At 40.2% G+C, this 16352-nt stretch overlaps 2 long non-coding RNA genes across 2 annotated transcripts in view; one reads left to right on the top strand and one right to left on the bottom strand.

The window, feature by feature from the left end:
• The window catches only part of LOC133482571 (uncharacterized), a 102698-nt gene that overhangs the window by 46382 nt on the left and 39964 nt on the right, over window positions 1–16352 (bottom strand). The window lies entirely within an intron of this gene.
• LOC133482018 (uncharacterized) lies at window positions 10522–14883 on the top strand. The gene is made up of 3 exons (XR_009789671.1): window positions 10522–10640; window positions 12551–12646; window positions 14746–14883. It is a non-coding gene; the product is annotated as an uncharacterized LOC133482018 (long non-coding RNA).

The following is a 16352-nucleotide window of genomic DNA, read 5'->3' as shown; positions in this document are numbered from 1 at the left end:
TTTCCTGTGAGGGATCGCCACAGCGTGTCATCCTTTTCCATGTAAGCTTATCTCCTGCATCCTGCTCTATAACACTAACTGCCCTCATGTCTTCCCTCACTACATCTATCAACCTTCTCATTGTTCTTCCTCTAGCTTTCTTGCCTGGCAGCTCTACCCTCATCATCCTTCTACCAACATACTCACTCTCTCTCCTCTGGATGTGTCGAAACCATCCAAGTCTGCTCTCTCTAACTTTGTCTCCAAAACGTCTAACCATGGCCGTCCCTCTGATGAGCTCATTTCTAATCCTATCTAACCTGGTCACTCCTAGAGAGAACCTCAACATTTTCATTTCCGCCACCTCCAGCTCTGCTTTCCGTTGTCTCTTCAGTGGCACTGTCTCTAATCCATACATCATGGCTGGCCTCACCACTGTTTTATAAACTTTGCCCTTCATCCTAGCAGAGACTCTTCTGTCACATAACACACCTGACATCTTCCTCCACCTGTATCAACCTGCTTCGTCTTGTTTCTTCACTTCCTTGCCCCACTCACCGTTGCTCAGGACTGTTGACCTCAAGTATTCAAAGTCCTCCACCCTTGCTATCTCTTCTCCCTGTAGCCTCACTCTTCCCCCCCAACCCCTCTCATTCATGCACATATATTCTGTTTTACTTTGGCTAATCTTCATTCCTTTGCTTTCCAGTGCATGCCTCCATCTTTCTAACTGTTCCTCCACCTGCTCCCTGCTTTCACTGCAGAGCACAATGTCATCTGCAAACATCATGGTCCACGGGGATTCCAGTCTAACCTCATCTGTCAGTCTATCCATCACCACTGCAAACAGGAAGGCGCTCAGGGCTGATCCCTGATGCGGTCCGACCTCCACCTTAAACTCCTCTGCCACACCTACAGCACAACTCACCACTGTTCTGCTCCCCTCGTACATGTCCTGTATTATTCTAACATACTTCTCTGCCACTCCAGATTTCCGCATGCAGTACCACAGTTCATCTCTGGGTACTCTGTCATAGGATTTCTCTAGATCTACAGAGACATAGTGTAGCTCCTTCTGACCTCAACACCCTCAAGGCAAATAATGCATCTGTGTTACTCGTTCTATAGGCATGAACCCATGCTTGCAAATACTCACTTCTGTTCTGAGTCTACCATCCACTACTCTTTCCCATAACTTCATTGTGTGGCTCATCAACTTTATTCCTCTATAATTTACACAGCTCTGCACATCACCTTTGTTCTTAAAAGTGGGCACCAGCACACCTTTCCTATATTCCTCAGGCATCTTTTCACCTGCTAGAATTCTGTTGAACAAGCTGGTCAAAAACTCCACAGCCACCTCCCCTCGATGCTTCCATACCTCGACAGGAATGTCATCAGGACCAACTGCCTTTGCATTTTTCATCTTCTTCAGTGTCTTTTTTATCATCTCTCCTCATCTATCATTGCTACTTCCTGGGCCACCACACTTGCCTCTTCTACTATTCCTTCTGTCTCAATCTCCTCATTCATCAACTCCTCAAAGTATTCTTTCCATCTATCCAGCACACTACTGGCACCAGTCAACACATATCCATCTCTATCCTTAATCACCGTAACCCGCTGCACATCCTTCCCATCTCTATCCCTCTGTCTGACCAACCTGTATAGATATTTTTCTCCTTCTTTAGCATCCAACCTGGCACACATTTCATCATATGCCTCTTGTTTGACCTTTGCCACCTCTACCTTTGCCCTACATCGCATCTCAATGTATTCCTTTCCCCTCTCCTCAGTCTTCTCAGTGTTCCACTTCTTCTTATAACCTCTTTCCTTGTATGATTTCCTGTACTTTGAGGTTCCACCACCAAGTCTCCTTCTTCCCTTTCCCTACCAGAAGATACACCAAGTACTCTCCTGTCTGTCTCTCTGATTACCTTGGCTGTAGTGGTCCACTCTCCCGGAAGCTCCTCCTGTCCACCGAGAGCCTGTCACACCTCTTGCTGAAAACACTCTTCCTTTCTCAGCGTCCACCACATGGTTCTCTGCTCTGCCTTTGTCTTCTTAAACTTCCTCCCCACCACCAGAGTCATCTTACACACCACCATCCTATGCTGTCCAGTCACACTCTCCCCTACCACTACCTTAGAGTTGGTAACCTCCTTCAGATTACATCGGCTGCACAAGATGTAATCCACCTGCATGCTTCTACCTCCGCACTTGCAGGTCACCCTATGTTCCTTCTTCTTCTGGAAGAAAGTGTTCACTACAGCCATTTCCACCCTTTTTGCAAAGTCTACCACCATCTGTCCTTTCAAGTTCCTTTCCTGGATGCCAAACTAACCTATCACTTCTTCCTCACCTCTGTTTCTTTCACCAACATATCCATTACAATGTGCACCAATCACCACTCTCTCTCTCTGTCTGGGATGCTCCAAATTACTTTGTTTAGCTCCTTCCAGAATTTATAGTTTATCTCAGGTTGTTTATCTCACTCCCTGTCTTCTTCAGCCATCCTGTGTCTCGTTTTATCCCTTTCCCACTTCCTGTTTTGTGGCTTGACTTCCTGGGTCATGCTCATCTGACGCAATTAATTTGTTCTTACAATTTTAACCTTTCTTATTTTAAACATGCTACTTTCACAACTTAAACTAATCTGTTGTTTATTCACACAGCACTTTATTTTTATTTTTTTTGTTTTGCTTTCTTGGAAAGTTTCTAATACTGTAAACATACTTGCTCTTGTTTAATTGCCAGGAATTATGTTGGAGTGTGCCTTGTGTAATGCTGGCTAGTAGACTCTTGGCTGCTGGGATAAAGAATCTATGCAACGAATCTCTCACTCGTTACTGGGTGGAAAACAAAACACAAAGATCTTTGACACCACTCATTCCTTCTCATAACCCTTCATTATATACATACACAACAGGAGTTGCCGGTGGTCTGGAAACAGTGGAGGGATAGTTTGCAAGAGCCTTCTGGATGTTTACAGAGAACACTTTTGTATAATGGTTCGAATGTGAACCTCTGGTGCGGATGTTATGTAAGTTAAATATGTCATGTCTGATTCATGCATCCTCAGATTTGCGTGAGTGTGTTTCAGTTAGTTTAGGAAGGGGTGGTATGCTGAAAAACTGCAGATTTGAGACACCGTTCCATGGCCCCCAGCGTATGAACAAACACCACTAACAATCAAAGGCTTGGAGAAATACCATTCAGGCCAAGAGAGTGGGTAGAAGAGCGAATGCACACCCACAGACACATACAAACACTGAGTGATTTCTGTTCCTCTAAGTAACACGAATGTACACAGTGTTAAAAATAAATGACATGAAACTCATTGGAACTTGAATTGTAATGCTGCTGATGGTTTAATTATCTTTTTTTTTTTTAATGAGTATTGTCTGGCTGTGAATGGCACAGCCTTTCGCCCAAATTCAGCAAGGAAAGGCTTCAGGTCACTTGGATAAATTGATCAGAACACATTATATCTCTTACTTTCTTGTGTTAGTTCCAGATAAAAAAATACCCTTACCAAATTTGGCCAGTGATTAAGTTGCTGTTGTTTTTTATGTGATTAAGTTGAGCTTGACATTCCTTTACTTTTAAATTTTGTCTGTCTATATTGTCTGTTTTCCTTACTTTGAGCCACAGGGGGCAGCAGCACATTACTAATTTTCAAAGAGAAGAGGCGTGAGAATCCAGTTCAATGGCTTGCAGGAAGTGAGTGACGCTGGTACTTTCACACATGACAACTTTGCGTCACATGACCATAAAATCCAGAGGCAACCCCATTGAGGTAAGTAAATTATGGTTGACAATCATCAAATGCTGACTGAAATTCCATTGAGTGACCATCTCTAAATCTAACTTATAATGTAATTAATTATTTTTTGAATTGACACTACTGTTTTATTTCTAGGCCTTTAATGAGCATATCTGTCTTTTAAAAGGTCAGTGACCCTTATCGCTTTGCAGCCATCAGACACTGATATGCTTTTGTCAGACAGCACACAAATGCTCTTTGGCGTATAGCAGTGGTCACAAACCTTTTGTTTATTTATATTATTATTAATAATTATTGATCATCTAAATGAAGACTGATAATGTTCATGATTTCTCACAATACTGCAATAATCAACAGTGATTTAACAAGGTAGGAAACCAATATGCAACACATTTTCAAATGATCACTTCTACAACATTCCAACGAAAGCACAATGTCCCATCACTGGCCGCGGGCTACTCATGTGATCCTTGGGGCTACCTGGCAAATACACCTGGTGTATAGTTTGGAGATCAACCTGATAAGAAGTGTCCACACACACTCCTTACACACTCCTAAGCATGTATTTTCAACGCTTTAAGAATGTGTTGAGTCTGGCTTTTGCTCAAGCAGAACTACAGCTCAGACAGACAGGAAATGGAAAGGCTTTCAAAAAAAAAAAAAAAAAAAAAAGGAAGTGAGGCCCCTCAGTGTGCAGTAGAGGAAGGTTCCAGTGGGTGAACAACATGCTGTTCAAATCACTTAAAAGGGCTTTTTGGAACATGATGTACAGCTCAGTCTCGCTTCAGCCCATACAAACATTTTTTAAAGAAATAATCACTCCTGTTTCACGCTGTAATGCTTCATTTTATACGCTCATGATATTAATAATAATAAGATTTAGTGGAGCTTCTTAAGTTGAATAACCCTGAATTTCAAAATTAAACCCAAATTTTTTTTCCGAACTGCTGTCATACAATGACATCACATGACACATCAGCAAGTCGTGTGAGACTTGAGTTCAGCAACAATCAAAGGAGTAGAAAGAAAATTAATTCTGCGTGTGTTTTGCTGTTTCTTTTTGCAACCCTTATTCCAAATTTCTGCCCAAAGGGTGTTCAGAATAAAGAGAGGGTGAGAAGAGAAGAAGGAGAATGTACACAAAAAGTAAGCAGACATACACTGAAAGCAGTCAGACTCCATTTTACGTCTTCATCTAGGTCACAAATCATATTTGTATTTGGTCTTCATTATTCAAAGTTAAGAGATTGTGGTTTATAGTTTTGTGTCTTAAAACTACACACTCAGTGACGGTGTGAATGTGAGTGCGAATGGTCGTCCGTGTCTATATGTGCCCTGCGACTGACTGGCGACCAGTTCAGGGTGTAGTCTGCCTTTCACCCGAAGTCAGCTGGGATAGGCTCCAGCGTCCTGTGACCCTAACCAGGATAAGCGGTGTTGAAAATGGATGGATGGATGGATGGATGGAAATTAACAATTCTTTACACTTGTATGACCGTTATCACGTTAAAATATTACGGACTTTCTCGTGTATAATGCGCTTTTTTTCCCCAAAAGTTTCAAAAGTCAATAGTGAGCATTATACATAGGTATAGGGGCAAATAGTAAAAACTTTCACATTTTATAAATGTAATTCGCCATCTAGTGGTTATGAAAAAGCTGTACACTTTCATTCCAAAATGCCACCGCCACCTAGTTGTTATAAAAAAGGTGTAGCCTACACTTTCATTCCAATATTACAGGGGTACGTATGACTGCGTATATGTACAATTGTGCTCATACGTTTGCATACCCTGGCAGAATTTGTGAAATATTGTTGTTGTTTTTTTAAATATGACTGGTGACTGAACAACAACCATCATTAATTTATTTTTGGTTATGTTTTGTTTAATGATAATGCTTTTCTGAAATGCTTGACCGTTTAATTTGAATCCCATTAAAATAAAATTAAATGTGTTTCGCCTGGTCCTTCATGTTTTCTTTAAAGAATTGTACCCAAAAGTAGGGCTGTGAATTTAAAAATAAGAGCAAGTAAATAAAAAAAAAAAGGATTAAGTGTTCAAACCAAGTGCTTAACTTCAGAGTAATTCTTTGAAAAAAAACTAACAAAGTACAGATAATACTTCATGTTTTGATCGTATGGGGTAGAAGCAAAATCATGCCTTGTAAAAATGCATTATACATAGGTAGAATGGTTTTCCAGAATTTTGAGGTCAACTTTGGGGGTGCATATTGTACATGGCTGTGCATTATACACGAGAAATTACGGTACTTTGCCTGTGCAGATAATACAATAATACAGGTTTTATGATGGTGACAGTTTGACCCCAGAAGGCTTACAGGTATATCTATTTTCATTGTTTTCTTTGGGAAAGTACAACCTTAAAATTTCCACTGTATTCACTCCTGTTTGACCTTAATGACACTAGCAAAATATTGTTAATTTCATTGACATTATAATATCATAATATGGCATTTGCTAATTACACATATAATGTTTCCCAAACCTCTCTGGGTGATATTTTTTAAGCATTAACATGTACTTATGTTCTTCAGTCAGTACGTATGTATTTATATTTCATAAATCATACTGTTTGTCAACCAGTTTTATCATGGTAAAGCCAGCAGATGTATTCATTAATTCATGAGTCAAATTAACCAGTAATCCACCTTCCGCAGACTGCTTAAAACACTGTAGGGTTCTCAAATATTTTATTAGTCACCTATCTAACGCAAAGAGAATGTGATAATAGATCGTCTCCTCTTTTACTTTATGGTGTACAGTTTGAATGTATGGTCATTTTGGAAACAGAATGATAGAATTTTCTTTAAGCATCTTTTTTTTTTTTTTTACTTATGGTGGCTGCAAACATAAACTATGGAAAACCACAGACAACTCTCGTCACAAGGCTTCTGCTTAACCACTCATGGGGAAATATAGATTTAATGTATAACCCATTCATGAAATAAAGATAATTCTTGTTTGAGTCAACTTAATATTCCACAGAACAAAAAAAATATTTATGTCCCATACAAATCTTTGACAGTTGTTGAAATGACTAACATGTGGTGAAACCTGAACAGCCAATGGATGGTTTTGACTAGCTGACAAAATATCAGTTAAAGTGAAACAACTGAGATGAGATGAGGACACTGTACACAACCCCCATGTCAAATCTCATTACATGTATGACTGTAACAGAATAATGTCGTTAACCATCCATTGAGGCAGACACCAACAAATGGTCCCCGTTGCAAGACCTAACTTAAATGCATTGACTAGTTGTGGAAGGGCTGGTTAGAGCGTCAGCCTCACAGTTCTGAGGACCGGGGTTCAATCCCCGGCCCTGCCTGTGTGGAGTTTGCATGTTCTCCCCGTGCCTGCGTGGGTTTTCTCCGGGCACTCCGGTTTCCTCCCACATCCCAAAAACATGCATGAATTGGAGACTCTAAATTGCCCGTAGGTGTGAATGTGAGTGCGACTGGTTGGTTGTTTGTATGTGCCCTGTGTTTGGCTGGCAACCAGTTCAGGGTGTACCCCGCCTCCTGCCCGATGATAGCTGGGATAGGCTCCAGCATGCCCGCGACCCTAGTGAGGAGAAGCGGCTCAGAAAATGGATGGATGGATGGATGGATGGATGGATGGATAGTTGTGGAAGTGTAGTTGAGTTTTACCTATTATTTTCTTCTTCGGTGTCTTTAATCAATCAATCAAGGTGGGCTGGAGATTTTAAGGCATGGCTGGATGAGTTTAGTATGGAAAAGCTTGAATGGAACCTGAACTTAACCCCATCAAACACTTAAATAGAAACATCAGTAGGAGTTCAGATTGTCACTGAGCATTTTACACTTTTGGTATTTTGAATTTGAAGGACAACAATAGTGTAGTGTATTGCCCTCCTAGCTGCTTTGTTTTCTTTTTCTTACAAGGTGTAATGCACTTCTCCTCAAAGTAAATACTGTAAATACTACTATTCTAATCGATCTGTGTTCTTAATAAGCTTAAAAAATACAAAGCTCAGCACTCATTCAATAAGTCGTATTGACTTGAAACTTCTTACACCGTTTTCTCTTAGACCTTTTTCAATTTTCCAACAGTAAAAAAACAAATTTCCTACACAGGCTTAAGCAAGTAGCATCTGTTAAGCTTAAGTCAAATTGGTAAAGAAATTTAGCTGCCATTGACCAATACGTATGCGCACGGCTAATTAGTCATAACTTATTGACCATCCCAAAAACCATTCACCTCAAAATCATAGTTTTGAAAGGTGTTTGACAAAATGGCTTTTGCACTATAGACAATGCCTCCCCAAAAGAGTGACTGTGGCCCACACCTCTGCTCCCTGCAGTCTAGACTTGTCGTGCCACACTTGAAATTGTCTTAATCTAAATGTATATCATTTTAAGTCACCAACAGTGAGATACAGAAAACAAATAATGAAAACAAAATGAAAATAAGAAAAACAGCGTTGCACATTTGCCTATGGTCACGGCACATCCCATCTAAGTACCACACGCATGAGGCAGAAAACTCACCGAAACTTACGCGCACACAGCGAGCTATCAGCTGCGTGGACAGTTTCAAATGACTTTTTGCTTAGCTGATAGCTCCAGTGTGTGGCAGCATTCAATCGTCCATGTTTCAGGAAGATGAGGAAAACCCTTTTATTGTCATGAATTGACATGTACAGTATTATGTTTTTAATAACGACCCACTTCTGCACAGTTCTCATATTCACACACTGTACAAAATGCAACAAGTGAATCAGCTGACATTATAAAACACAACGGTGTGTGACCGCACGACCACATTGAGTTCCCAGAAGTAAAAGGAAAGTGTGACTCCAGCAACAAAAAGCAAAAGAAAAAAGAAAATGTGGATGTTCCTTCAAAGGAATGTGGGGAGAAAAAAATTGTAGGAGTCGCATGTGATAATGGCCTGATGATGGATGTTACGTATATGATGCAAGAAATATAGTCATTGACAATCTTGATGGATATTTTACAAATGTGATAATAACAGTGTGACCAAACACCCACTTGACCATCATCGCAATCAAAAGGAAGTTCACATTTTGCAAAGCTTCTACTGCATCGCTATAATCTGGCAGTCGTTCGGTGCGTGGGATGGAACGTGTGTTCTTACTAAAACACACTAGTGTGAGTTATTAATATTGCAAATAAATGTCAAGAGGAAGGCGCTGCATCACAGAAGTTCCATGAGGAGGTTCTCTCAACATAGTCCTGACTGCAGTCTCACTGTTGATGTTGACTGAGAATCATGTGGCTGACATTTTGGCTCACGGAAGGAAATTAAACACACAGCTGAGTGGTATTTTTAGCTTACGCTTTCTGCTGCTGATGGCATACTGTCTCTCCTTATAAATTAATAAATATTCAGAGTACTACAGCAGGAACATTTAACATGAAAAGAAAATTTTCTGAGCAGATGAGCGTAGAGGATCAAATAGCACAGTACTATTGATACCATTTCCAGAGTTCATTTGTTTGCATTGTTTTGCTCCATCAACAGGATGAGCCGTAGGCTTTTAAGTAATAAAAGCTGTCTTGTCAGCTTTTCCATCCTTCCAGCCACGCGGACCTGAGTCATGTGACGTCACGGGTGTTTGTAGAAACACTGCCATTCACAAAATAACGCACGTTACAAATAAGGTGTGATTACTTCATGTCACATGTGGTCATTTTTATTGTCTGAAAGCCAGCCCAACCCTTACCTGACAAATTACTGATTACTGACTTATTTTATTTGGGGGATCTCCTAGTATAATTGCCCACGTAATTGCCCCAAAAAAAAAAAAAAGAGGCCAAACAATTCAGGGGTCACGGGTGACCAGGAGCCAATCTGATTTTGGGCAAATGAAACATTATTATTATTATTATTATTATTATTATTTTAGGCTCTGGCCTTCCTGACTCGCCTTCAGGCAATGTTAAATAACAATATTGAAAAAGCCTTTGGATTACAGTTTAACCAACAATATAAGGTGACTAGCTTTTGGTTTGAATCTTACATTACGTATTACATAAAAAGGTTTAGAAGGCCGTTTGTATCCATCCATTTCCTGGTTTAGTTGAGTCCAAAGAAGTAGGCCCAGACTCTGTCTCTGTCTCTCAGTCTCTCTCAGTCTCTGGGCACCTCCTCCAGCACTACCAGGGCCATGGAGACATTATCCCTCCAGCGTGTCCTTGGTCATGCTTTGGAATACTTACCCTGAGGCATCTGGGAGGACAGAGTCACCTCAACCGAGCTCCATCACCCTATCTTTAAGGACCATAAATGACAGTAGGAACATACGTAGCAAACTTGGTAACTTTGCCTATTGGCTGAGCTTTCTCTTCACCTTGACAGGCCGATGCAGCCACTGTTTCATGCATGGTTTTTGTTGTTGTTGTTGTTGTTGTGAAAACATCATTAATCCATGGTTCCACTACGTGGTACCGCTTTAAGTTTAGCCCATGGTAATGGTTAAACCTGATCTGGTTAGTGTTTCCATTGCTGGCTATGTTGTGAGAGCAATGTTCCATGAATAGAGTGACATCATCACAGCTATGCAACTTGCCAATAAAGTCATTAAGCAGGATGGGTATTTTAGGTGCCTTTATTAACTTAAAAACAAATAATAATACAAAAATGGCCAAACCAAAGCAAGTAGTACTAATATGTGGTGAAAATGGTAATCAACATTTCTTTTGGGGATTTTACCAATATGTGTTTGTTTTGCAGGGTCACTGATGGTGTAGTGGTCGGTCATATTTGAGACTACAGCAGAATGTATCATGACCAGTGAGAGCCAATCACAATGTTGCCTTTTGAAGGAGGGCGTGATCGAGCGTTTGTGGAGATTTTTCAAATGTAACTACAAAGTAAAATTGTAATCATGGAAATTTCCAAAAGCAACTGTAATTTAACCACACATCTTGTCCCAATAATGTAATGGATTGAAATTACATACATTTTATAATTAAATTAGGTAATCAAGTTACATGTAATTAGTTACTCCCCAAAACTAGTAGTGGTACACTTTCCTGACTTCAGTGCAAGGCAGCGTCTGTTCAGTCTACAATCAGTGAATGTGTGAATGTGAGTGTGAATGGTTGTCTGTCTCTACATGTGCCCTGTAATTGACTGGTGACCAGTCCAGGGTGTAGATCAACTTTTGCCTAGAATCAGCTGTGATAGGCTCCAGCTCCCTATAAGAAACTTAACAGGATAAGCAATATAGAATACGGAGGGATGTGTTGGTTTTGTCAGTAATCCATCCATCCATTTCTATAGCACTTCGATAGTATAGTTTTGATTAGGATCGCGAGTGGGCTGGAGCCTACCCTGGCTAGCGAGCGGCAGGGTACACCCTGTACTGGTCGGCAGCCAATTACAGTATTCTACCTATAATGAGTCTCGTGTGTCTTCAAATCTAGAGCCTGTGGTTGTGAGTCACGATAGCAAGTTCTTTGATGGTATCTTTCCTCATCATGTGAGTGTGAGTGCGGTTTGACACTACACACACAGGACACACACTCTCATCACAACAGGAGAGGGAAATGTACTGTGGTGGTGGTAAATAAAATAATAAAAAATAAATACATTTAAAAAGGGGGGGGGGGGGGGGGGTTATTTTTTGTTTATTTATTTTTTTTCCCTCACTGCCTTCAAACTGAAGTAAGATCTGATAGGGAAGCTTTGTTGTACTGTTAAGCAAAAGTCAAATCTCGCACGTCATGACCTGTGACTTCCTGAGGCCTATAAACCACCACGCCCATGTCACCTGTCACGTACACATACTAGTAACTGCCTTTTTCCGTGTCTTGTATTATAAGGTAAAAACAACCAGCGGAGAAGTAGGCCAAGTAACAAACTCTTCCCCGCATTCCTCACGTATAATAGTGGCAATACATTGTGTGCTTATTTCATAAATCCTTCATGGCATACAAGTTTAAAGTGTCCAAAAGGGATGCTGACTGCTGTGCACTGCCCTAAATTGTTTGAAAATGTTTCGCAATTTTTTCAGTAAATGAAAATGAAATTGGGTAGGAACAATGCATAAAAGTATGAATTATATAAGAGGGTAAGTTAATCAAAACAAGTGAGCGAGCACTGATTTCTTTTCAGCTCACTGTTTTTACAATCACCAGGGAGCAAGTCACTAGTGATGAAATTTGAACTTTACCTATATTTTTGTATATTGCTTTCCAATGTATACACTTCTCATGTCGGCAGATTTTCAACACAGACGTGACCGGAGTCACATGCTGTTGTTGGTATACTGTACATGAGTGTAACTGGGTCAGATTGGTTAACTGAGACACATTCACCCACATTATGTCTTTGTTCCTGTGAATCATTGCCACCATTTGAGCTTTCAAAGTCAAAATACGACAATATTTGTTTTTCTTTTTGTAAAATAAATTGTTGTGAGGTGTAGTGGCACATCATTTGCCTGTTTTGCGTGCAGACAGCCTGGGTTCATTTCGTCAGTGGTGGTATGAATGTGAGTGTGAATGGTTGTCGATCTCTATATGTGTGCCCTGCGACCGACTGCCGACCAGTCCAGGGTGTAGATCGACTTTTGCCTGGAATCAGCTGTGATAGCCTCCAGCTCCAAACAAGACAGAACAGAATCAGCGATTCAGAAAATGGAAGCATGGAAACTGTTGTGATAAACTGAGAGAGGCATTGCTGTCAAAACTTCTTTTTTTATGACTTTCCAGTCCTAACTTATTAAATTGCAAACTTAAATTTTCATGCATTTTGAACATTTACAGAGGACTGGGCACCTCGCATGATGATGACGATTATGAGCCTTCTATTTTAAGTGAGACAACAACGCTGACAGATGGCCATGCTAGAAATGGGGCTTGGTAAGTAACATTGTCGGACAGAAAAGTTATTTTGTGGACTACAGTGGCCTACAGTGGTGAACTTGTGATTTGAACATAAATCCAAGTCACATATAAAGGAGTAATATGTGCCAACTTGGAATCACAGGGTGCCATTCAAGCCAGCACCACTACTGATTTACATGGTATTAGTAATGCCTTGAATTACAGCATTCAGACAAAGAGTTATCATGACCATAATTGTGTCACTGTCCTATTACTTCTAACACCGTTAATAACCAAAATTACACAGAAGTTATATAAATGGGGCTGAATGTGGCTTGTAACTATAAACAAATCTGCACCCAACAATGATTGTCCCAGACAAGCAACCGGAGCTCAACTTCACTGAAAATTCTGTGCGCGGATCATGTAAAAAGTGTGAATTTTTGCTTTTGTAAGAGTTAACTGGGCTTTGATTTGGAAAAAGACATCAATTCAAGATTGGCTTCATATTGACGGGACTGAGCAATAGCACATTCCTTTGTGCTTGTCAAGCCCCAGCATGAAGAGTCCCAGCTGCTTTTTTTTTATGCGGTGGCCTCCGCTCTGCTTAGACCCACATAGCACGCATTCCTCACTGACTCACCAACCCTGCCAGTGTGTTTGTGTACAGTCCCGCAGCACAGGCCTCTGTGTGTCATATAAACACCTCTATGACTCATAGCGCAATATAAAATGTGGCCTGTCTAACCACTATTTTAACACCCTGCCAACAGTTCTCCTATACAGTTCACCAAAGTCTTGCTTATCACCAGGTAGCTTGTAAACATGTGTCTTACCACTACAAATCTATCGTTTTCATTGTGGAGATAATGGAGTAGTATTCTTTTTACCTATTGTAGTTGTATGTAAAAACACTTTATGCCTGTATCACTTCCTGGATGATTTCTGAAACAGGTTTCACCTGTTGATGTCATAAGACCATACCTTTTTGGCTTGAGCAATGCAAGGCCACACCTTTTAAATTTACTTCAGGTGCAGGCACGTATAAAATCAATAAACACACACACCTGGGCGGAGGTGGTAGATTGCTGACGTAATCCCAACCCTGATAGATTTGAGCTCTGTCAAGAGTTTTTCCTGCATCATGAGTTTGTACTTTGTCTGAATAGTAAAACAATATTAAGTATTAGGTACAAATATTGTGCATAGTTGACTCATACAACAGTAAGCGTGAGCCATCAGAAAATAGTGTAAAAAGTTTGGGATTATTTCACATTTAATAAAATAAAATAAACTATAATGTGCCTATTGCAAAGTACAACTGGCTTAAGTTCAACAACTGCACATTTAAAAAAAGAAATGAGCGTAGAGGATGTAAAAGAAATTCATTTTTAGCTAATTGAATATAGCCTACCACTACTAATTGGAACAAATTGTAATCCATAACAGGTGGTTTGGATAGAGACAGGATGAAAACACCTGCTTGTGCTCTTTCAATCACTTTATCGAACAAACTGTAACAAAATACAGTAAACACAAGCACATTCTTAGCCGACCTGCAAATGACCTCATCTGACACTGTCACCATACACAGTGGCTTACGCTAAAGACAGTTAAAACAGTCGACCATCCTCACTTGCGTTTTAAAGGCAGGTACACATTCATGTCACAGACACAATAGAGTAGAAGGTGATGCCAAGTGGACAAAATAATACCTCACGTGAATATACTGTATGTTGCTATTATGGTTTCTGCATGAACTTTCATAATATATATAAATAACAAAATAAATACTAATTCGCAGATTTCATCTATTACGGGGGCAGTCTGGAATGTAACCCCGTGATAAATGAGAAATTACTGTCTATATATGGTGTAAATGTATAATTTCATACATAACCTGTGTCAGAACCAAAGCATAGAGTGAGTCTCTGTCACTAAAATGCACCCATGCCATCAGTCAATGGGGGTCTGCTTACTGCCAGCAGCATCTCAAAATAGCCACACGCTCTCGTTTTATTGTCGCCCATTCCTTCACTTTCTTCCATGACGATTTGTCATGGTTAAAAAAATGTTTTTTAAATACAGTACAGGATGTCAAAACCTAATACAGGCTGTTTTTTTTTCTGTTGCAGCTTGCCAGTAGATGTGTGCTGCTAATCGCCTAGTGTGCAACAAAGAGGCTTTCGTCACATCACTCAACGTGCGGTGGGTCTAAATAACTTGCAATTACGCTGGTTAAACGAAGGGCACTCCAGTTTTTATTTAGTGGGCTAGGGATGACTCATGCCAAATGCCAAGTGTGTTACTTGGCACTGTTTTAGGTGTAGCCAAAAAAAAATCCAAAAAACGGAAATGGTGCAAAACAATTTAATGCTATACGTCCACAATTGAGTACGACACAGTTCTCAAGACTTTGTACATGTTTTCAGCCATTATCTTCAAACATGTCAAATGTATTTAGAAAAAAATCTCCAACTTCACTTTTCAGGATCTTGAACCGAATAAGCATGTTTTGACGATGTGGGACTCGAGGAAGCCGCAGTTCCTGCAGAAACCCCATGCAAACACGGGGACAGCATGCATTCTCCACACAGGAATATTCAGTTATTATTCAGTGGTCTTCAGGTCCATTGAAAGGTGCTATCCATTCATCCATTTTCCATACCGCTTATCCCCACTAGGGTCGTGAGTGTGCTGAACCAGAGGTTTGGACTCGAGTCACGTGACTTGGACTCACGTCATGAATTTGATGGCTTAAGACTCGACTTGACAATATATGAAAAGACTTGAAACTCGCCTTGGACTTGAACAGCAATGACTCATGACTTCACTTGGACTTGAACCAATTGATTTGAAAAGACTTGGACCAAAGCACTGAGAAACCAACACTTGGCAATTTTCTCTTTCTATAACTATACGTGTAATTTACTGTTTTACTACAGCAAAATATGATAAGTGACAGCATAACACTGAATATCTTCCTGATCATTTATTAGGTTGAGGGGTCCCAAACTGTTACTGCTAATGTGCAGTTATTTAACAGTTAACACCCTGTTGGGCACGCTCGGGCAGAGGAATTGACCAAGAGGTCATTTTTTCACACACTACCTAAAGTAGTGGTTTAATTTATTACAATTTTTTTTTAAAAAGAACAGTACAGACTTATTTAGCTGTCATATAGTGTATTGCAAGAACCACTGTTAACATACACAGAAACGACAACGAGATTTAACGTAACAATAAGTACGTTAATTCCACATTGCATTGCGGGAATCGCGTGGCTTGACATCACGTATGCTTGTATTCGTTAGCATTAGCAGCTAGCTTTTTGTTTCACGGCAGGCCGGCCATGCGCTGTCAGGGCTTCCTGTTCCTTACAGTCTGGTTTAGTCAATGTAGTGTTCTCAAGAATCAGTCTTGCGCTATTTCTTTTTTTATTCACTTCAGCACACAGCTCGCTGAATAGTGCATATAGTATTGCTCCGAGGTCAGTACTTGTGTAATTGCTTGAGCAACACATTTAGTTGGCCTCTCCAGTTATAGCTGTACAGAAGTTTTAAACAGAATGTCTGCATGCACCCCCACTGAACAATTGCAGTATTTCAAACATTCAACGTGTGATTTTTATTAAAGCATTGCCAATGGTGATGACGGTTAGGTTAGGTCATCTGTTACTGTACATGCTGAGCAGGATAGGAGAGACAAGAGCCTGTATAATCTATCTACCAATAATCTAATC

Source organism: Phyllopteryx taeniolatus, chromosome 8 (genome assembly GCF_024500385.1).
Source record: "Phyllopteryx taeniolatus isolate TA_2022b chromosome 8, UOR_Ptae_1.2, whole genome shotgun sequence".
Taxonomy (NCBI): domain Eukaryota; kingdom Metazoa; phylum Chordata; class Actinopteri; order Syngnathiformes; family Syngnathidae; genus Phyllopteryx; species Phyllopteryx taeniolatus.
This window is presented reverse-complemented; position numbering and strand designations above follow the sequence as displayed.